The sequence below is a fragment of the Mus musculus genome, chromosome X (assembly GCF_000001635.26).
Source record: "Mus musculus strain C57BL/6J chromosome X, GRCm38.p6 C57BL/6J".
In the NCBI taxonomy this organism is placed as follows: domain Eukaryota; kingdom Metazoa; phylum Chordata; class Mammalia; order Rodentia; family Muridae; genus Mus; species Mus musculus.
In genome coordinates this window covers 150,011,365-150,035,419 of record NC_000086.7, presented here as the reverse complement: position 1 = coordinate 150,035,419, position 24,055 = coordinate 150,011,365, and the positions used below count along the sequence as shown (strand labels likewise).

The 24,055-nt window shown below is 41.9% G+C and overlaps 2 pseudogenes; both read right to left on the bottom strand.

Annotated features, from left to right (window-relative positions):
- Positions 1,369-2,430, bottom strand: Gm15103 (predicted gene 15103; annotated as a pseudogene).
- Gm15102 (predicted gene 15102) lies at positions 20,205-21,709 on the bottom strand (annotated as a pseudogene).

The window sequence follows — 24,055 nt, the reverse complement described above, 5'->3', positions numbered from 1 at the left end:
AGGGGGATGCTCACAGCCAACCGTGGGACTGAGCATTGGTTCCCAAATGGAGGAGCTAGATAAAGTAATGAAGGAGTTGAATGGGGTTGCAGCCCCATAGGAGGAGCAACAATATGAACCAACCAGATACTCCAGAGCTCCCAGGGACTAAATGATTAAGCAAAGAGTACACATGGGGGGACACATGGCTCTAGCTGCAAATGTAGCAGAAGATGGTCTTGTTGGACATGAATGGTAGGCCCTTGGTCCTGTGAAGTCTCGATGCCCTAGTGTAGGGTAATTGGAGGGCAGGTAAGTGGGAGTGGGTGGATGGGTGGGGGAATACTATCATTGAAGCAGGGGAGGGTTGGATGGGATAGGGGTTTTGGGGGGTGACTGGGAATGGAGACATTTAAAATGTAAATAAAGAAAATATCCAGTAAGAAATTAAAAATATTAATAAAATACTTATGTTATGTATGTGCATATTTAAACATATGAATGTATGTAGTTTGAATGAAGTTTTACAATTCTAAGTGCCAGCTCTCGGCACAAGGATCATAGACTACCTAACATAAATCCTGTGCTAGGTACAGGAAACCTGCTCTACAAGTGTTAGACACAGGAATAGAAGAGACTCCCAAAATAATATTGGCTACTGCTGTTGCCCTGTTTGCCTCACATAATTTGAAGGCAAGATCCTATAGCTAAAGACAGCATACACTTTGGAGAGTGGATTTGGAGAAACTGCTGTAAGATATACTTGTTGGGCTTAGACATAAATCACTTGCCTAATGTGTACAGGCTCTATCTCAATTTGCACAACAACATACAAACTCACACACACACAAATATGCACACTCTCTCACACAGATACATACACTCACATACATGAAAACACACAAAGAAGGGGAGATAATTTGTCTGATGAAGCCTTTAAGGCTCCTAAGGAAGGAGATAAAGGAAAGAAACAGGTTGATTACCATTAGTTATATCCTATCATATCAATTTCACACAATTTGTTGGTATATTTTCTTGCTTACTAGCTTGGAAGATCCAAAAGGAGTAGCTACGCTGAGTCGTGCATAGGCCTAGTAGGAAAGGCCAGAAACTGGGAAACAATCTTAAGCCATCACATATGCATGTGAGTTGATATCATGAGTCACAAAATTGTTCCCATACACTCCTGAATTGTACCAGTGTCTGAAAGACTATCCTTTCAGGGATCATTTCTATAGTTTGTTACTAGACAAGTTTTTCCTACTGTGTGCAGCAGTGTCTGAATTGGGAATATACAAATTTAGTTATTAAGACACAGAAATTCTTATACTTTTCTATATCATTCCAAACATTGTACTAACATTGATAAAGTACTGATTTTGTTTCTACCTGTCAATTTCTGGCTCAGTTCCTGGTTCCATTTCTTCCTCTTGGACCATGGTATCTTTCTCCTTCATGAAGCATCCATGACTGGATGCTACTAGATCTCAATGAGGTGTCATAACGATCTCTCCGTGACCGGGTGTTATGAGCTCTCCATGACTGATTATTATGACTTCTACATGACTGGTTGTCATGACCTCTCTGTGACTGGTTGTCATGACCTCTCTGTGACTGGTTGTTCTGACCTCTCCATGACTGGTTAAGATGTCTCCATGACTGGTTGTTATGAGCTCTCATTGCATGGCCATGGTAAGGTCTCCCTGAGTGTTCATGATGAGATTTGCCGTCATGGTTGTGATGAGCTAACCCTGTATGGTTATCATGAGCTCTCCCTCTTTGGCCTTGATTATCTCTCTCTGTGTGGCCAGGATGAGCTATCCCTGAGTGGCTAGGAAGAACTCTCTCTGTATGGGTAAGACGATATCTATCTGAGTGGCCATGTTGAAGCCTAACTGCATGGTTTTGATGTGGTCTACCTGAGTAGTCATGAAGTGGTCTACCTGAGAGGTCAGGAAATGATCTAGCTGACTAGTCATGGTATGGTCTACCTGAGAGGTCAGGAAGTGGTCTACCTGAGCGATCAGGAAGTGGTCTGACTAATCATGGTGTGGTTTACCTGAGAGGTCATGGTGTAGTCTTACTGAGAGGTCAAGATTTGGTCTATCTGAGAGGTCATGATGTGGTCTATTTGAGAGGTCATAGTGTAGTATATCTGAATGGTTATGATGTGGTCTACCTGAGAGTTCATGGTGTTGGTCACTGTATAATTATTAGTTCTACCTAGTAGACACGAGATCTATCTGAGTGAAAATAGGAGCTCCCCTTTATCAACTATATGATATTCTGGAATAGTCACCATAAGATCTGCCAATGTGGTGTCATGAGATTGGGAGAGGCCATGTCATCTCCTGGAGAAAAATTGGTTTCTTTCTAGTTGTAGCTATCTCTTTCTTCTGATTGGTTTCCATTCCTCCTTGTTCGATTGTCTCTGCTGACTTGTCATGTCTGCAAAGGGTCCCAGTTATATAATATAAATGAGATAGTCTATGATTTGATTAAGCCATGAGTGTATTTTTCTTTTTTTTTTAATTTTTTATTAGATATTTAGCTCATTTACATTTCCAATGCTATACCAAAAGCCCCCCATACCCACCCACCCCCAATCCCCTACCCACCCACTCCCCCTTTTTGGCCCTGGCGTTCCCCTGTACTGGGGCATATAAATTTTGCGTGTCCAATGGGCCTCTCTTTCCAGTGATGGCCGACTAGGCCATCTTTTGATACATATGCAGCTAGAGTCAAGAGCTCCGGGGTACTGGTTAGTTCATAATGTTGTTCCACCTATAAGGTTGCAGATCCCTTTAGCTTCTTGGGTACTTTCTCTAGCTCCTCCATTGAGAGCCCTGTGATCCATCCATTAGGTGACTGTGAGCATCCACTTCTGTGTTTGCTAGCCCTCGGCATAGTCTCACAAGAGACAGCTACATCTGGGTCCCTTCAGCAAAAACTTGCTAGTGTATGAAATGGTGTCAACATTTGGATGCTGATTATGGGGTGGATCCCTGGATATAGCAGTCTCTACATGGTCCATCCTTTCATCTCAGCTCCTAACTTTGTCTCTGTAACTCCTTCCAAGGGTGTTTTGTTCCCACTTCTAAGGAGGGGCATAGTGTCCACACTTCAGTCTTCATTTTTCTTGAGTTTCATGTGTTTAGGAAATTGTATCTTATATTTTGGGTATCCTAGGTTTTGGGCTATATATCCACTTATCAGTGAGTACATATTGTGTGAGTTCCTTTGTGAATGTGTTACCTCACTCAGGATGATGCCCTCCAGGTCCATCCATTTGGCTAGGAATTTCATAAATTCATTCTTTTTAATAGCTGAGTAGTACTCCATTGTGTAGATGTACCACATTTTCTGTATCCATTCCTCTGTTGAGGGGCATCTGGGTTCTTTCCAGCTTCTGGCTATTATAAATAAGGCTGCTATGAACATAGCGGAGCATGTGTCCTTCTTACCAGTTGGGGCATCTTCTGGATATATGCCCAGGAGAGGTATTGCTGGATCCTCCGGTAGTACTATGTCCACTTTTCTGAGGAACCGCCAGACTGATTTCCAGAGTGCAGGCTTGTACCCAGAAGTGGACAGCTGCAGCATTACAACCCCTTTCTGGGACAACCCTGAAAGACACAGGTGAAGGGAAATCTTCACAGTGGGCAGAACTTCGGGCAGTACACATGGTATTACAGTTTGTTTGCAAGAAGAAATGGCCAGATGTATGATTATTCACTGACTCATGGGCTGTAGCCAATGGATTGGCTGGATGGTCAGGGACTTGGAAAGATCACAATTGGAAAATTGGTGAGAAAGACATCTGGGGAAGACGTATGTGGATAGATCTCTCCAAATGGGCAAAGGATGTGAAGATATTTGTGTCCCATGTAAATGCTCACCAAAAGGTGACTTCAGCCGAGGAGGAGTTCAATAATCAAGTGGATAAGATGACCCGTTCTGTGGACAGTCAGCCTCTCTCCCCAGCCATCCCTGTCATTGCTCAGTGGGCACATGAAAAAAGTGGCCATGGTGGTTGAGATGGAGGTTATGCTTGGGCTCAGCAACACGGGCTTCCACTCACCAAAGCTGACCTGGCTACAGCTGCTGCTGATTGCCAGATCTGCCAACAGCAGAAACCAACACTGAGCCCCAGATATGGCACCATTGCTCAACGTGACCAGCCAGCAACCTGGTGGCAGGTTGACTACATTGGACCACTTCCTTCGTGGAAAGGACAGCGTTTTGTTCTTACTGGAGTAGATACTTATTCTGGTTATGGATTTGCTTTTCCTGCACGTAATGCCTCTGCTAAAACCACCATTAACGGACTGACAGAATGCCGTATCTATCTTCATGGTATTCCACACAATATTGCTTCTGACCAAGGAACTCATTTCACAGCCAGAGAAGTACGACAGTGGGCCCACGATCATGGAATTCACTGGTCTTACCACATTCTCCATCATCCTGAAGCAGCTGGTCTGATAGAAAGATGGAATGGCCTTTTGAAGACCCAGTTACAGCGCCAATTAGGGGGTAACAGCTTGGAAGGCTGGGGTAGAGTTCTTCAGAAGGCAGTATATGCTTTGAATCAGCGCTCGATATATGGTACAGTTTCACCCATAGCCAGGATTCATGGGTCCAGGAATCAAGGGGTGGAAAAAGGAATAGTTCCACTTACTATCACTCCTAGTGACCCTCTAGGAAAATTTTTCCAAGCCTGCAATCCCACCAACAATGGAGGAGTGTTCCTCTTTCTCCACATCCACGCCAGCATCTGCTGTCACCTGAATTTTTGATCTTAGCCATTCTGACTGGTGTGAGGTGGAATCTCAGGGTTGTTTTGATTTGCATTTCCCTGATGATTAAGGATGTTGAACATTTTTTCAGGTGTTTCTCTGCCATTCGGTATTCCTCAGGTGAGAATTCTTTGTTCAGTTCTGAGCCCCATTTTTTAATGGGGTTATTTGATTTTCTGAAGTCCACCTTCTTGAGTTCTTTATATATGTTGGATATTAGTCCCCTATCTGATTTAGGATAGGTAAAGATCCTTTCCCAATCTGTTGGTGGTCTTTTTGTCTTATTGACGGTGTCTTTTGCCTTGCAGAAACTTTGGAGTTTCATTAGGTCCCATTTGTCAATTCTCGATCTTACAGCACAAGCCATTGCTGTTCTGTTCAGGAATTTTTTCCCTGTGCCCATATCTTCAAGGCTTTTCCCCACTTTCTCCTCTATAAGTTTCAGTGTCTCTGGTTTTAAGTGAAGTTCCTTGATCCACTTAGATTTGACCTTAGTACAAGGAGAAAAGTATGGATCGATTCGCATTCTTCTACATGATAACAACCAGTTGTGCCAGCACCAATTGTTGAAAATGCTGTCTTTCTTCCCCTGGATGGTTTTAGCTCCCTTGTCAAAGATCAAGTGACCATAGGTGTGTGGGTTCATTTCTGGGTCTTCAATTCTATTCCATTGGTCTACTTGTCTGTTTCTATACCAGTACCATGCAGTTTTTATCACAATTGCTCTGTAGTAAAGCTTTAGGTCAGGCATGGTGATTCCACCAGAGGTTCTTTTATCCTTGAGAAGAGTTTTTGCTATCCTAGGTTTTTTGTTATTCCAGATGAATTTGCAAATTGCTCCTTCTAATTCGTTGAAGAATTGAGTTGGAATTTTGATGGGGATTGCTTTGAATGTGTAGATTGCTTTTGGCAAGATAGCCATTTTTACAATGTTGATCCTGCCAATCCATGAGCATGGGAGATTCTTCCATCTTCTGTGATCTTCTTTAATTTCTTTCGTCAGAGACTTGAAGTTTTTATCATACAGATCTTTCATTTCCTTAGTTAGAGTCACGCCGAGATATTTTATATTATTTGTGACTATTGAGAAGGGTGTTGTTTCCCTAATTTCTTGCTCAGCCTGTTTATTCTTTGTATAGAGAAAGGCCATTGACTTGTTTGAGGTTATTTTATATCCAGCTACTTCACCGAAGCTGTTTATCAGGTTTAGGAGTTCTCTGGTGGAATTTTTGGGGTCACTTATATATACTATCATATCATCTGCAAAAAGTGATATTTTGACTTCCTCTTTTCCCATTTGTATCCCCTTGATCTCCTTTTGTTGTCGAATTGCTCTGGCTAATACTTCAAGTACTATGTTGAAAAGGTAGGGAGAAAGTGGGCAGCCTTGTCTACTCCCTGATTTTAGTGGGATTGCTTCCAGCTTCTCTCCATTTACTTTGATGTTGGCTACTGGTTTGCTGTAGATTGCTTTTATCATGTTTAGGTATGGGCCTTGAATTCCCGATCTTTCCAGAACTTTTATCATGAATGGGTGTTAGATCTTGTCAAATGCTTTTACTGCATCTAGCGAGATGATCATGTGGTTTCTGTCTTTGAGTTTGTTTATATAATGGATTACATTGATGGATTTTCGTATATTAAACCATCCCTGCATCCCTGGAATAAAACCTACTTGGTCAGGATGGATGATTGCTTTAATGTGTTCTTGGATTCGGTTAGCGAGAATTTTATTGAGGATTTTTGCATCGATATTCATAAGAGAAATTGGTCTGAAGTTCTCTATCTGTGTTGGGTCTTTCTGTGGTTTAGGTATCAGAGTAATAGTGGCTTCATAAAATGAGTTGGGTAGAGTACCTTCTACTTCTATCTTGTGAAATAGTTTGTGCAGAACTGGAATTAGATCTTCTTTGAAGGTCTGATAGAACTCTGCACTAAACCCGTCTGGTCCTGGGCTTTTTTTGGTTGGGAGACTATTTATAACTGCTTCTATTTCTTTAGGGGATATGGGACTGTTTAGAAGATCAACTTGATCCTGATTCAACTTTGGTACCTGGTATCTGTCCAGAAATTTGTCCATTTCGTCCCGGTTTTCCAGTTTTTTGAGTATAGCCTTTTGTAGAAGGATCTGATGGTGTTTTGGATTTCTTCAGGATCTGTTGTTATGTCTCCATTTTCAGTTCTGATTTTGTTAACTAGGATTTTGTCCCTGTGCCCTCTAGTGAGTCTAGCTAATGGTTTATCTATCTTGTTGATTTTTCTCAAAGAACCAACTCCTCGTTTGGTTAATTCTTTGAATAGTTCTTCTTGTTTCCACTTGGTTGATTTCACCCCTGAGTTTGATTATTTCCTGCCGTCTACTCCTCTTGGGTGAATTTGCTTCCTTTTTTTCTAGAGCTTTTAGATGTGTTGTCAAGCTGCTAGTATGTGCTCTCTCCCGTTTCTTCTTGGAGGCACTCAGAGCTATGAGTTTCCCTCTTAGAAATGCTTTCATTGTGTCCCAAAGGTTTGGGTACGTTGTGGCTTCATTTTCATTAAACTCTAAAAAGTCTTTAATTTCTTTCTTTATTCCTTCCTTGACCAAGGTATCATTGAGAAGAGTGTTGTTCACTTTCCACGTGAGTGTTGGCTTTCTGTTATTTTTTTTTGTTATTGAAGATCAGCCTTAGTGCATGGTGATCTGATAGGATACATGGGACAATTTCAATATTTTTGAATCTGTTGAGGCCTGTTTTGTGGCCTATTATGTGGTCAATTTTGGAGAAGGTACCATGAGGTGCTGAGAAGAAGGTATATCCTTTTGTTTTAGGATAAAATGTTCTGTAGATATCTGTCAGATCCATTTGTTTCATCACTTCTGTTAGTTTCAGTGTGTCCCTGTTTAGTTTCTGTTTCCATGATGTGTCCATTGGTGAAAGTGGTGTGTTGAAGTCTCCCACTAATATTGTGTGAGGTGCAATGTGTGCTTTGAGCTTTACTAAAGTTTCTTTAATGAATGTGGCTGCCCTTGTATTTGGAGCATAGATATTCAGAATTGAGAGTTCCTCTTCGAGGATTTTACCTTTGATGAGAACGAAGTGCCCCTCCTTGTCTTTTTTGATGACTTTGGATTCGAAGTCAATCTTATCAGATATTAGGATGGCTACTCCAGCTTGTTTCTTCATAACATTTGCTTGGAAAATTGTTTTCCAGCCTTTCATTCTGAGGTAGTGTCTATCTTTTTCTCTGAGATGTGTTTCCTGTAAGCAGCAAAATGTTGGGTCTTGTTTGTGTAGCCAGTTTGTTAGTCTATGTCTTTTTATGGGGGAGTTGAGACCATTGATGTTAAGAGATATTAAAGAAAAGTAATTGTTGCTTCCTGTTATTTTTGTTGTTAAAGTTGGCATTCTGTTCTTGTGGCTGTCTTCTTTTAGGTTTGTTGAGGGATTACCTTCCTGTTTTTTCTAGGGCGTTGTTCCCATTCTTGTATTGGTTTTTTTCTGTTATTATCCTTTAAAGGGCTGGATTCGTGGAGAGATAATGTGTGAATTTGGTTTTGTCGTGGAATACTTTGGTTTCTCCATCTATGGTAATTGAGAGTTTGAATGGGTATAGTAGCCTGGGCTGGAATTTGTGTTCTCTTAGTGTCTGTATAACATCTGTCCAGGCTCTTCTGGCTTTCATAGTCTCTGGTGAAAAATCTGGTGTAATTCTGATAGGCTTGCCTTTATATGTTACTTGACCTTTTTCCCTTACTGCTTTTAGTATTCTATCTTTATTTAGTGCATTTGTTGTTCTGATTATTATGTGTCGGGAGGAATTTCTTTTCTGGTCCAGTCTATTTGGAGTTCTGTAGGCTTCTTGTATGTTCATAGGCATCTCTTTCTTTAGATCTGCGAAGTTTTCTTCAATAATTTTGTTGAAGATGTTTGCTGGTCCTTTGAGTTGAAAATCTTCATTCTCATCCACTCCTATTATCCGTAGGTTTGGTCTTCTCATTGTGTCCTGGATTTCCTGGATATTTTGAGTTAGGATCTTTTTGCATTTTCCATTTTCTTTGATTGTTGTGCCGATGTTCTCTATGGAATCTTCTGCACCTGAGATTCTCTCTTCCATCTCTTGCATTCTGTTGCTGATGCTCAAATCTATGGTTCCAGATTTCTTTTTTTTTTTTTTTTTTTTTTTTTTTACTGGTGTAATTTTCTTGAATTTCTTTTTTTTTTTCCATTTTTTATTAGGTATTTAACTCATTTACATTTCCAATGCTATACAAAAAGTCCCCCATATCCACCCACCCCCACTCCCCTGCCCACCCACTCCCCCTTTTTGGCCCTGGTATTCCCCTGTACTGGGGCATATAAAGTTTGCAAGTCCAATGGGCCTCTCTTTCCAGTGATGGCCGACTAGGCCATCTTTTGATATATATGCAGCTAGAGTAAAGAGCTCCGGGGTACTGGTTAGCTCATAATGTTGTTCCACCTATAGGGTTGCAGATCCCTTTAGTTCCTTGGCTACTTTCTCTAGCTCCTCCATTGGGAGCCCTATGATCCATCCATTAGCTGACTGTGAGCATCCACTTCTGTGTTTGCTGGGCCCCGGCATAGTCTCACAAGAGACAGCTACATCTGCGTCCTTTCAATAAAATCTTGCTAGTGTATGCAATGGTGTCAGCGTTTGGATGCTGATTATGGGGTGGATCTCTGGCTATGGCAGTCTCTACATGGTCCATCCTTTCATCTCAGCTCCAAACTCCGTCTCTGTAACTCCTTCCATGGGTGTTTTGTTCCCCAAATCTAAGGAGGGGCATAGTGTCCACACTTCAGTCTTCATTCTCCTTGAGTTTCATGTGTTTAGCAAATTATATCTTATATCTTGGGTATCCTAGGTTTGGGGCTAATATCCACTTATCAGTAATACATATTGTGTGAGTTTCTTTGTGAATGTGTTACCTCACTCAGGATGATGCCCTCCAGGTCCATCCATTTGGCTAGGAATTTCATAAATTCATTCTTTTTAATAGCTGAGTAGTACTCCATTGTGTAGATGTACCACATTTTCTGTATCCATTCCTCTGTTGAGGGGCATTTAGGTTCTTTCCAGCTTCTGGCTATTATAAATAAGGCTGCTATGAACATAGTGGAGCATGTGTCCTTCTTACCTGTTGGGGCATCTTCTGGATATATGCCCAGGAGAGGTATTGCTGGATCCTCCGGTAGTACTATGTCCAGTTTTCTGAGGAACCGCCAGACTGATTTCCAGAGTGGTTGTACAAGCCTGCACTCTCACCAACAATGGAGGAGTGTTCCTCTTTCTCCACATCCTCGCCAGCATCTGCTGTCACCTGAATTTTTGATCTTAGCCATTCTGACTGGTGTGAGGTGGAATCTCAGGGTTGTTTTGATTTGCATTTCCCTGATGATTAAGGATGTTGAACATTTTTTCAAGTGCTTCTCTGCCATTCGGTATTCCTCAGGTGAGAATTCTTTGTTCAGTTCTGAGCCCCATTTTTTAATGGGGTTATTTGATTTTCTGAAGTCCACCTTCTTGAGTTCTTTATATATGTTGGATATTAGTCCCCTATCTGATTTAGGATAGGTAAAGATCCTTTCCTAATCTGTTGGTGGTCTTTTTGTCTTATTGACGGTGTCTTTTGCCTTGCAGAAACTTTGGAGTTTCATTAGGTCCCATTTGTCGATTCTCGATCTTACAGCACAAGCCATTGCTGTTCTGTTCAGGAATTTTTCCCCTGTGCCCATATCTTCAAGGCTTTTCCCCACTTTCTCCTCTATAAGTTTCAGTGTCTCTGGTTTTATGTGAAGTTCCTTGATCCACTTAGATTTGACCTTAGTACAAGGAGATAAGTATGGATCGATTCGCATTCTTCTACACGATAACAACCAGTTGTGCCAGCACCAATTGTTGAAAATGCTGTCTTTCTTCCACTGGATGGTTTTAGCTCCCTTGTCGAAGATCAAGTGACCATAGGTGTGTGGGTTCATTTCTGGATCTTCAATTCTATTCCATTGGTCTACTTGTCTGTCTCTATACCAGTACCATGCAGTTTTTATCACAATTGCTCTGTAGTAAAGCTTTAGGTCTGGCATGGTGATTCCGCCAGAAGTTCTTTTATCCTTGAGATGACTTTTTGCTATCCTAGGTTTTTTGTTATTCCAGACAAATTTGCAAATTGCTCCTTCCAATTCGTTGAAGAATTGAGTTGGAATTTTGATGGGGATTGCATTGAATCTGTAGATTGCTTTTGGCAAGATAGCCATTTTTACAATGTTGATCCTGCCAATCCATGAGCATGGGAGATCTTTCCATCTTCTGAGATCTTCTTTAATTTTTTCTTCAGAGATTTGAAGTTTTTATCATACAGATCTTTCACCTCCTTAGTTAGAGTCACGCCAAGATATTTTATATTATTTGTGACTATTGAGAAGGGTGTTGTTTCCCTAATTTCTTTCTCAGCCTGTTTATTCTTTGTATAGAGAAAGGCCATTGACTTGTTTGAGTTTATTTTATATCCAGCTACTTCACCAAAGCTGTTTATCAGGTTTAGGAGTTCTCTGGTAGAATTTTTAGGGTCACTTATATATACTATCATATCATCTGCAAAAAGTGATATTTTGACTTCCTCTTTTCCAATTTGTATCCCCTTGATCTCCTTTTGTTGTCGAATTGCTCTGGCTAATACTTCAAGTACTATGTTGAAAAGGTAGGGAGAAAGTGGGCAGCCTTGTCTAGTCCCTGATTTTAGTGGGATTGCTTCCAGCTTCTCTCCATTTACTTTGATGTTGGCTACTGGTTTGCTGTAGATTGCTTTTATCATGTTTAGGTATGGGCCTTGAATTCCTGATCTTTCCAAAACTTTTATCATGAATGGGTGTTGGATCTTGTCAAATGCTTTTTCTGCATCTAACGAGATGATCATGTGGTTTTTGTCTTTGAGTTTGTTTATATAATGGATTACATTGATGGATTTTCGTATATTAAACCATCCCTGCATCCCTGGAATAAAACCTACTTGGTCAGGATGGATGATTGCTTTAATGTGTTCTTGGATTCGGCTAGCGAGAATTTTATTGAGGGTTTTTGCATCGATATTCATAAGAGAAATTGGTCTGAAGTTCTCTATCTTTGTTGGATCTTTCTGTGGTTTAGGTATCAGAGTAACAGTGGCTTCATAAAATGAGTTGGGTAGAGTACCTTCTACTTCTATTTTGTGAAATAGTTTGTGCAGAATTGGAATTAGATCTTCTTTGAAGGTCTGATAGAACTCTGCACTAAACCCATCTGGTCCTGGGCTTTTTTTCGTTGGGAGACTATTAATAACTGCTTCTATTTCTTTAGGTGATATGGGACTGTTTAGATGGTCAACTTGATCCTGATTCAACTTTGGTACCTGGTATCTGTCCAGAAATTTGTCCATTTCGTCCCGGTTTTCCAGTTTTGTTGAGTATAGCCTTTTGTAGAAGGATCTGATGGTGTTTTGGATTTCTTCAGGATCTGTTGTTATGTCTCCCTTTTCATTTCTGATTTTGTTAATTAGGATTTTGTCCCTGTGCCCTTTAGTGAGTCTAGCTAAGGGTTTATCTATCTTGTTGATTTTCTCAAAGAACCAACTCCTCGTTTGGTTAATTCTTTGAATAGTTCTTCTTGTTTCCACTTGGTTGATTTCACCCCTGAGTTTGATTATTTCCTGCCGTCTACTCCTCTTGGGTGAATTTGCTTCCTTTTTTTCTAGGGCTTTTAGATGTGTTGTCAAGCTGCTAGTATGTGCTGTCTCCCGTTTCTTCTTGGAGGCACTCAGCGCTATGAGTTTCCCTCTTAGAAATGCTTTCATTGTGTCCCATAGGTTTGGGTACGTTGTGGCTTCATTTTCATTAAACTCTAAAAAGTCTTTAATTTCTTTCTTTATTCCTTCCTTGACCAAGGTATCATTGAGAAGAGTGTTATTCAGTTTCCACGTGAATGTTGGCTTTCCATTATTTATGTTGTTATTGAATATCAGTCTTAGGCCATGGTGGTCTGATAGGATACATGGGACAATTTCAATATTTTTGTATGTATTGAGGCCTGTTTTGTGACCAATTATATGGTCAATTTTGGAGAAGGTCCCGTGAGGTGCTGAGAAGAAGGTATATCCTTTTGTTTTAGGATAAAATGTTCTGTAGATATCTGTCAGGTCCATTTGTTTCATAACTTCTGTTAGTTTCACTGTGTCCCTGTTTAGTTTCTGTTTCCACGATCTGTCCTTTGAAGAAAGTGGTGTGTTGAAGTCTCCCACTATTATTGTGTGAGGTGCAATGTATGCTTTGAGCTTTACTAAAGTGTCTCTAATGAATGTGGCTGCCCTTGCATTTGGTGCGTAGATATTCAGAATTGAGAGTTCCTCTTGGAGGATTTTACCTTTGATGAGTATGAAGTGTCCCTCCTTGTCTTTTTTGATAACTTTGGGTTGGAAGTCGATTTTATCCGATATTAAAATGGCTACTCCAGCTTGTTTCTTCAGTCCATTTGCTTGGAAAATTGTTTTCCAGCCTTTCACTCTGAGGTAGTGTCTGTCTTTTTCCCTGAGATGGGTTTCCTGTAAGCAGCAGAATGTTGGGTCCTGTTTGTGTAGCCAGTCTGTTAGTCTATGTCTTTTTATTGGGGAATTGAGTCCATTGATATTAAGAGATATTAAGGAAAAGTAATTGTTGCTCCCTTTTATTTTTGTTGTTAGAGTTGGCATTCTGTTCTTGTGGCTGTCTTCTTTTTGGTTTGTTGAATGATTACTTTCTTGGTTGTTCTAGGGCGTGATTTCCGTCCTTGTATTGCTTCTTTTCTGTTATTATCCTTTGAAGGGCTGGATTCGTGGAAAGGTATTGTGTGAACTTGGTTTTGTCGTGGAATACTTTGGTTTCTCCATCTATGGTAATTGAGAGTTTGGCCGGGTATAGTAGCCTGGGCTGGCATTTGTGTTCTCTTAGTGTCTGTATAACATCTGTCCAGGCTCTTCTGGCTTTCATAGTCTCTGGTGAAAAGTCTGGTGTAATTCTGATAGGCCTTCCTTTATATGTTACTTGACCTTTCTCCCTTACTGCTTTTAATATTCTATCTTTATTTAGTGCATTTGTTGTTCTGATTATTATGTGTCGGGAGGAATTTCTTTTCTGGCCCAGTCAATTTGGAGTTCTGTATGCTTCTTGTATGATCATGGGCATCTCTTTTTTTTATGTTTGGGAAGTTTTCTTCTATTATTTTGTTGAAGATATTCGCTGGCCCTTTAAGTTGAAAATCTTCATTCTCATCAATTCCTATTATCCGTAGGTTTGGTCTTCTCATTGTGTCCTGGATTACCTGGATGTTTTGAGTTAGGATCCTTTTGCATTTTGTATTTTCTTTGACTGTTGTGTCGATGTTCTCTATGGAATCTTCTGCACCTGAGATTCTCTCTTCCATTTCTTGTATTCTGTTGCTGATGCTCGCATCTATGGTTCCAGATCTCTTTCCTAGGGTTTCTATCTCCAGCGTTGCCTCGCTTTGGGTTTTCTTTATTGTGTCTACTTCCCCTTTTAGTTCTAGTATGGTTTTGTTAATTTCCATCACCTGTTTGGCTGTGTTTTCCTGCTTTTCTTTAAGAGCCTGTAACTCTTTAGCAGTGCTCTCCTGTAAATCTTTAAGTGACTTATGAAAGTCCTTCTTGATGTCCTCTATCATCATCATGAGAAATGTTTTTAAATCTGGGTCTAGATTTTCGGTTGTGTTGGGGTGCCCAGGACTAGGTGGGGTGGGAGTGCTGCGTTCTGATGATGGTGAGTGGTCTTGATTTCTGTTAGTAGGATTCTTACGTTTGCCTTTCGCCATCTGGTAATCTCTGAAGCTAGCTGTTTTAGTTGTCACTGTTAAGAGCTTGTTCTTCAGGTGACTCTGTTAGCCTCTATGAGCAGACCTGGAGGTTAGCACTCTCCTTAGTTTCAGTGGGCAGAGTATTCTCTGCAGGCAAGCTCTCTTCTTGCAAGGCAGGTACCCAGATATCTGGTGTTCGAACCAGACTCCTGGCAGAAGTTGTGTTCCACTCACTAGAGGTCTTAGGATCACGTGTGGAATCCTGTGTGGGCCCTTGCGGGTGTCAGGCGACTCAGCTGGCAAGGTAGCCGGGGCTCGAGTGGAGTGGAAGGGGTTTGTGCCCCAGATCAAGCCCGGGTAGCCTGCTTCCCTATGTACCGCAGTCTCAAGTTCCACGCGATTGGATTGGGGCAGGCACTGTGATCCACTCACCAGAGGTCTTAGGGTCCCGTGGGGAGTCCCGTGCGGACCCCCGCGGGTGTTGGGCAAGACTCTGCTGGCAAGGTAGCCCGGGGCTCGAGTCTCGAGTCGAGCGGAAGGGACTTGTGTCCCAGATCAGGCCCGGGTAGCCTGCTTCCCCATGTACCACAGTCTCAAGTTCCGCGCGATTGGATTGGGGCAGGCACTGTGATCCACTCACCAGAGGTCTTAGGGTCCCGTGGGGAGTCCCGTGCGGACCCCCGCGGGTGTTGGGCAAGACTCTGCTGGCAAGGTAGCCCGGGGCTCGAGTCACGAGTCGAGCGGAAGGGACCCGTGCCCCAGATCAGGCCCGGGCAGCCTGCCTCCCTATGTACCGCAGTCTCAAGTTCCGCGCGATTGGATTGGGGCAGGCACTGCGATCCACTCACCAGAGGTCTTAGGGTCCCGTGGGGAGTCCCGTGTGGACCCTTGCAGGTGTTGGGCAAGACTCTGCTGGCAAGGTAGCCCGGGGCTCGAGTCTCGAGTCGAGCGGAAGGGACTTGTGCCCCAGATCAGGCCCGGGTAGCCTGCCTCCCCATGTACCGCAGTCTCAAGTTCCGCGCGACTGGACCGGGGCAGGCACTGTGGTCCACTCACCAGAGGTCTTAGGGTCCCGTGGGGAGTCCCGTGTGGACCCTTGCGGGTGTTGGGCAAGACTCTGCTGGCAAGGTAGCCCGGGGCTCGAGTCTCGAGTCGAGCGGAAGGGACTTGTGCCCCAGATCAGGCCCGGGTAGCCTGCCTCCCTATGTACCGCAGTCTCAAGTTCCGCGCGATTGGATTGGGGCAGGCACTGTGATCCACTCACCAGAGGTCTTAGGGTCCCGTGGGGAGTCCCGTGTGGACCCCTGCGGGCGCTGGGCAAGACTCTGCTGGCAAGGTAGCCCGGGGCTCGAGTCTCGAGTCCGGTTCCAGATTTCTTTCCTAGGGTTTCTATCTCCAGTGTTGCCTCACTTTGAGTTTTCTTTATTGTGTCTACTTCCCTTTTTAGGTCTAGTATGGTTTTGTTCATTTCCATCACCTGTTTGTGTGTTTTTTCCTCTTTTTCTGTAAGGACTTCTACCTGTTTGATTGTGTTTTCCTGTTTTTCTCTAAGGACTTGTAACTCTTTAGCAGTGTTCTCCTGTATTTCTTTAAGTGATTTATTAAAGTCCTTCTTGATGTCCTCTACCATCATCATGAGATATGCTTTTAAATCTAGGTCTATGTTTTCAGGTGTGTTGGGGTGTCCTGGACTGGACGAAGTGGGAGTGCTGGGTTCTGATGATGGTGAGTGGTCTTGGTTCCTGTTAGTAAGATTCCTCCGTTTACCTTTCGCCATCTGGTAATCTCTGGAGTTAGTAGTTATAGTTGACTCTGTTTAGAGATTGTTCTTCTGGTGATTCTGTTACCGTCTATCAGCAGACCTGGGAGACAGATTCTCTCCTCTGAGTTTCAGTGCTCAGAGCACTCTCTGCTGGCAAGCTCTCTTACAGGGAAGGTGCGCAGATATCTTGTTTTTGGACCTCCTCCTGGCCGAAGAAGAAGGCCCAAAATAGGGCCTTTCTCAGAAGCTGTGTTGCTTTGGCAGTTCCCAGAAACTGTCAGCTTCTGTGGTGCAGACTCTCACCTGTGCAGACTAAATTCCTAAGTTCCAGGGAGTCCCGGAATCAAGATGGCGACCGCTGCTGCTGAATCTGAGGCCGCCTCCCAAGCCAGGTGGACACCTGTCCTCTGGTCCGGATGGTGGCCGGCTGTCTGCGGCCCGCCAAGGGTGCTGCCTCAGTGGCTCTGTGCTTCCGCCTGACCCAGAAGCTGTCCGGTTCTCTGGCGCACCCTCTCACCTGTTCAGACTAATTTCCTAAGTTCTGCTGAGTCCCGGAACCAAGATGGCGACCGCTGCTGCTGAGGCTGAGGCCTCTTCTCTTTCTTCTGATTGGTTTCCATTCCTCCTTGTTCGATTGTCTCTGCTGACTTGTCATGTCTGCAAAGGGTCCCAGTTATATAATATAAATGAGATAGTCTATGATTTGATTAAGCCATGAGTGTATTTTTTCGATATTTTCTTTATATACATTTCATATGGTATTCCGAAAATTCCAAAAACCCTTCTTCCACCCTGCTCCCCTACTGAACCACTCCTGTGTCTTGGCCCTCACATTCCCCTGTACTGGGGCATATAAAGTTTGCAATACCAAGGGGCCTTTATTCTCAGTGATGGCCAATTAGGCCATCTGCTACATATGCAGCTAGAGACACGAGCTCTGGGGTACTGTTAAGTTCATACTGTTCTTACACCTATAGGTTTGCAGACCCCTTCAGTTCAATGTGTACCTTCTCTACCTCCTCCATTGGGGGCCCTGTGTTCCATCCTATAGATGACTGTGAACATCCATTTCTCTATTTGCCAGGCACTGGCATAGCCTCATACGAGACAGCTATAACATGGTCCCTTCAGCAAAATCTTTCTGGCATATGAAATAGTGTCTGAGTTTGGTGGCTGATTATGGGATGGATCCCTGCGTGGGGAAGTCTAGGGATAGTCCATCCTTTCATCTTAGCTCCATTCTTTGTCTCTGTAACTCCTTTCATGGGTATTTTGTTCCCTATTCTAAGGAGTAATGAAGTATTCACCCATTGGTCTTCCCTCTTCTTGATTTTCTTGTATTTTGCAAATTGTATCTTGGGTGTTCTATGTCACTGGGCTTATATTCACTTATCAGTGAGTTCATATCTAATGACTTCTTTTGTGATAGGGTTACCTCACTAAGGATGATATCCTCCACATACATCCATTTGTCTAAGAATTTCATAAATCCATTTTTAATAGCTGAGTAGTACTCCATTGTGTAAATGTACCATATTTTCTGTATCCATTCTTCTGTTGAGGGACATCTGGGTTCTTTCCAGCTTCTGGCTATTATAAATAAGGTTGCTATGAACATATTGGAGCATATGTTCTTATTACCAGTTGGAACTTCTTCTGGGTATATGCTCAGGAGAGGTATTGATGGATCATCCAGGAGTATGATATCCAATTTTCTGAGGAACCTCCACAATGACTTCCAGAGTGGTTGTACAAGGTTTCAATCCCACCATCCATGGAGGAGTGTTCCTCTTTCTCCACATCCTTGCCAGCATCTGCTGTCACCTGAATTTTTGATCCTAGCCATTCTCACTGGTGTAAGGTGGAATCTCAGTGTTGTTTTGATTTGCATTTCCCTGATGATTAAGGATGTTGAACATTTTTTCAGGTGCTTCTCAGCCATTAAGTCTTCCCCAGTTGAGAATTCTTTGTTTAGCTCTGAACCCCATTTTTAATGGGGTTATTTGAATTTCTGGAGTCCAGCTTCTTGAGCTCTTTGTATATATTGGATATTATTCCCCTATCAGATTTAGGATTGGTAAATATCCTTTCCCAATCTGTTGGTGGCCTTTTTGTCTTATTGGCAGTGTCTTTTGCCTTACAGAAGCTTTGCAATTTTATGAGGTACCATTTGTCAATTCTTGATCTTATCGCTCAAGCCATTACTGTTCTTTTTAGGAATTTTTCCCTGTGCCCATATCTTCGAGGTTTTTCCCTAATTTCTCCTCTATTAATTTCAGTGTCTCTGGTCTTATGTGGAGCTGATTGATCTACTTAGACTTGAGCTTTGTACAAGGAGATAAGAATTGATCAATTCACATTCTTCTTCATGATAACCACCAATTGTGCCACCACCATTGGTTGAGAATGCTGTCTTTTTCCCACTGGATGGTTTTAGGTCCATTGTCAAAGATCAAGTGACCAAAGCTGTGTGGATTCATTTCTGGTTCTTCAATTTTATTCCATTTATCTACCTGTCTGTCACTGTACCAGTATCATGCAGTTTTTAATCACAATTGCTCTGTAGTACAGCTTAATGTCATGCATGGTAATTCCACCACAGGTGCTTTTATTGTTCAGAATAGTTTTTCATATCCTAGGTTTTTTTATTTTTCCAGATGAATTTGCAAATTGCCCTTTCTAAGTCAATGAATAATTGAGTTTGAATTTTGATGGGGATTGTGTTGAATCTGTAAGTGCATATTTAAAGAGATTTACGTATGTAGTTTGAATGAAGTTTTACAATTCTAAGTGCCAGTTCTTGCAACAAGGATCATAGACTACCTAACATACGCCCTGTGCTAGGTATGGGAAACCTCCTCTTCAAGTGTTAGACACAGGAATAGAAGAGACTCCCAAAATAACATAGCTTATGGCTGTTGCCCTGTTTGCCTCACATAATTTGAAGGCAAGAACATACAGCTAAAGAGAGCATACACTTTGGAGAGTGGATTTGGAGAAACTGCTGTAAGATATACTTGTTGGGCTGAGGTTGTGTCTTAGACATAAATCACTTGCCTAATGTGTACAGACTCTATCACAATTAGCACAACAACAACATACAAACTCACACACAAACAAACATACACACTCTTTCATACAGATATATACACTCACATACATACAAACACACACAGAGGGGGAGATAATTTGCCTGATAAAGTCGTAATGACTCCTAATCAAGGAGATAAAGTAAAGAAACAGGTTGATTACCATGAGTCATACTCTATCATATCAATTTAGCATAATCTGTTGGTATATTATCTTGCTTACCAGCTTGGAAGATGCAAAGGGAGTAGCTACTCTGAGTAGTGCATAGGCCTAGTAGGAAATGCCAGAAACTAGTAAACAATCTTAGGCAATTGCATATGCATGTGAGTTGATATTATGAGCCAGAAAATTATTCTAATACATACCTGAATTGGAACAGTGTCTGAAAGACTATCCTTTCAAGGATATTTCTATAGTTTGTTAGTAGACAAGTTTCTCTGACTGTGTGGAATAGTGTCTGAATTGAGAAAATACAAATTTAGTTATTTAGACACAGATATGGGGGCTAGAGAGATCCTCAGCGGTTAGGAGCACTGACTGATCTTCCAAAGGTCCTGAGTTCAAATCTCAGCAACCACATGGTGGCTCATAGCCATCTGTAGTGAGATCTGATGCCCTCTTCTGGTGTATCTGAAGACAGCTATAGTGTACTTACTTATAATAAATAAATAAATCTTTTTAAAAAGACACAGAAATGCTTATACATTTCTATATCATTCCAAACATTGTACTAACATAGATAAAGTACTGATTTTGTTTCTACCTGTCAATTTCTGTCTTAGTTCCTGGTGGTGATGCAGCCCTTGGTCCATTTCTTCCTCTTCAATCATGGTATCTTTCTGCTTCATGAAACATCCATGACTGGATGGTACTAGATCTCAATGAACGGTCATAATGATCTCTCTGTGACCAGATGTTACAAGCACTCCATGAATGATTATTATGACCTCTCCATGTCTGGTTGTCACTGCCTCTCTGTGACTGGATGTTATGATCTCTCCATGACTGGTTGTTATGAGCTCTCCATGACTAGTTGTTTTGAGCTTTCCCTGCATGACCATGATAAGGTCTCCCTGAGTGGTCATGATGAAATGTGCTGTAATAATAAGATGAGCTAACTATGTATGGTTATCATGAGCTCTCCCTCTTTGGACTTGATTATCTCTCTCTGTATTGCCAGGATGAGCTATCCTTGAGTGGCTGGGAAGAACTCTCACTGTATGCTTAAGATGAAATCTATGTGAGTGGCCATGTTGAAGCCTAACTGTATGGTTATAATGTGGTCTACATGAGTAGTTATGAAGTGGTCTGAGAGTTCATGGTGCAGTCTATCTGAGTGGTCATGATATGGTCTACCTGATTACTCATGGTATGGTCTACTTGAATTATCATGAGTTTGTCTACCTGAGTGGTATTGACATGGTGTACCTAAGTAGTCATGATGTGGTCTACCTGAGAGGTCATGAAGTGGTCTGAGTGGTCAAGATGTGGTCTAACTGGTAGGTCATGGTATGGTATATCTGAGTGGTCATGGTGTAGTATATCTGAGCAGTCATGGTGTGGTATACCTGAGAGGTCATGAAGTGGTCTACCTGAAAGTTCATGGTGTGGTCTGAGAGGTCATGGTATGGTCTACCTGAGAGGTCAGGATATGGTCTATCTGAGAGTTCATGGTGTGGTCTCTCTGAGAGGTCATGGTGTGGTATACCTGAGAGGTCATGATATGGTCTAACTGCTTACTCATGATATGGTCTACTTGAATTATCATGTGGTTGTCTACCTGATAGGTCATGAAGTGGTTTAACTGGGAGGTCCTGGTGTGGCATTCCTGAGAGGTCAGGATGTGGTCTAACTGAGAGTTCATGATGCAGTCTATCTGAGAGGTCATGATACAGTCTATCTGGGAGGTTAATGGTGTAGTCTAACTAATAGGACATGATATGGTCTATCTGAGAGGTCATAGTGTACTATATCTGAATGGTTATGATGTGGACTTTCTGAGAGGTCATGGTGTGGTCTATCTGTATAGCTATTAGTTCTACCTGAGTAGACATGAGATCTATCTGAGTGGATAGGAGCTCTCCTGAATCAGCTATGTGATCTTCTGGAATAGTGGCCATGAGATCTGCCAATGTGGTGGTCATGAGATTGGGAGAGGCCATGTAATCACCTGAAGAAAAATTGGTTTTTTTCTAATGTTAGCTGTCTCTCTTCTGATTGATTTCCATTGCTCCTTGTTCATCTGTCTCTGTTGACTTGTCTTGTCTGCAAAGGATCCCAGTTATATAATATAAATAAGACAGTCGATGATTTATTTAAGCCATAAGTGTATATTTTAAACCCCTCCTTCTTTTCTTACTTCCTCTCTTCCTCCCCTCCTTTGCTTTTTTGAGAAGTTCTCATTAAAATGTTTAGGTTAGACTGAAACATGTGATTCTCATGAAGTTTGGAATTATAGGCTTGTACCACCACATCAGCTTCTTAAGACTATTTCTGTCAGTGATTTTCTCATAGAATGAATGACAATACTTTTTATGTACTAGTTTATGGAACTAAACTAAACACCATGTCACTTTCACAAGGATAATTATATGAATGTAACATAAAAATAATGAAAATTAGGTGTCTTGTGCATTTTACCAACTAAACCATTTGGCATCCTAATTAAGAAAAAAGAGATATGTTGGGTGGAGCTTGTAGAATTTTATGACAACCAGTAACTTACCACATATTCAATTGTGATCTTGAACTTTTAAACTCCCCCTTCATCCTCTTCAACACTAGGATTAAAGACACTTGCCGGAGGCAGCACCCTTTGTGGGCCGGGGACAGCCAGCCACCGTCCGGACCGGAGGACAGGGACAGCCGGCCACCTTCCGGACCGGAGGACAGGTGCCCACCCGGCTGGGGAGGCGGCCTAAGCCACAGCAGCAGCGGTCGCCATCTTGGTCCCGGGACTCCAAGGAACTTAGAAATTTAGTCTGCTTAGGTGAGAGTCTGTACCACCTGGGAACTGCCAAAGCAACACAGTGTCTGAGAAAGGTCCTGTTTTGGGCCTTCTTCTTCGGCCAGGAGGAGGTCCAAATACAAGATATCTGCGCACCTTCCCTGTAAGAGAGCTTGCCAGCAGAGAGTGCTCTGAGCACTGAAACTCAGAGGAGAGAATCTGTCTCCCAGGTCTGCTGATAGACGGTAACAGAATCACCAGAAGAACAATCTCTAAACAGAGTCAACTATAACTACTAACTCCAGAGATTACCAGATGGCGAAAGGTAAACGGAGGAATCTTACTAACAGGAACCAAGACCACTCACCATCACCAGAACCCAGCACACCCACTTCGCCCAGTCCAGGGAACCCCAACACACCTGAGAACCTAGACCTAGATTTAAAAGCATATCTCATGATGATGGTAGAGGACATCAAGAAGGACTTTAATAAATCACTTAAAGAAATACAGGAGAACACTGCTAAAGAGTTACAAGTCCTTAAAGAAAAACAGGAAAACACAATCAAACAGGTAGAAGTCCTTACAGAAAAAGAGGAAAAAACATACAAACAGGTGATGGAAATGAACAAAACCATACTAGACCTAAAAAGGGAAGTAGACACAATAAAGAAAACTCAAAGCGAGGCAACACTAGAGATAGAAACCCTAGGAAAGAAATCTGGAACCATAGATTTGAGCATCAGCAACAGAATACAAGAGATGGAAGAGAGAATCTCAGGTGCAGAAGATTCCATAGAGAACATCGGCACAACAATCAAAGAAAATGGAAAATGCAAAAAGATCCTAACTCAAAATATCCAGGAAATCCAGGACACAATAAGAAGACCAAACGTACGGATAATAGGAGTGGATGAGAATGAAGATTTTCAACTCAAAGGTCCAGCAAACATCTTCAACAAAATTATTGAAGAAAACTTCCCAAATCTAAAGAATGAGATGCATATGAACATACAAGAAGCCTACAGAACTCCAAATAGACTGGACCAGAAAAGAAATTCCTCCCGACACATAATAATCAGAACATCAAATGCACTAAATAAAGATAGAATACTAAAAGCAGTAAGGGAAAAAGGTCAAGTAACATATAAAGGCAAGCCTATCAGAATTACACCAGATTTTTCACCAGAGACTATGAAAGCCAGAAGAGCCTGGACAGATGTTATACAGACACTAAGAGAACACAAACTGCAGCCCAGGCTACTATACCCAGCCAAACTCTCAATTATCATAGAGGGAGAAACCAAAGTATTCCACGACAAAACCAAATTCACGCATTATCTCTCCACGAATCCAGCCCTTCAAAGGATAATAACAGAAAAAAACCAATACAAGAACGGGAACAACGCCCTAGAAAAAACAAGAAGGTAATCCCTCAACAAACCTAAAAGAAGACAGCCACAAGAACAGAATGCCACCTTTAACAACTAAAATAACAGGAAGCAACAATTACTTTTCCTTAATATCTCTTAACATCAATGGTCTCAACTCGCCAATAAAAAGACATAGACTAACAAACTGGCTACACAAACAAGACCCAACATGTTGCTGCTTACAGGAAACTCATCTCAGAGAAAAAGATAGACACTACCTCAGAATGAAAGG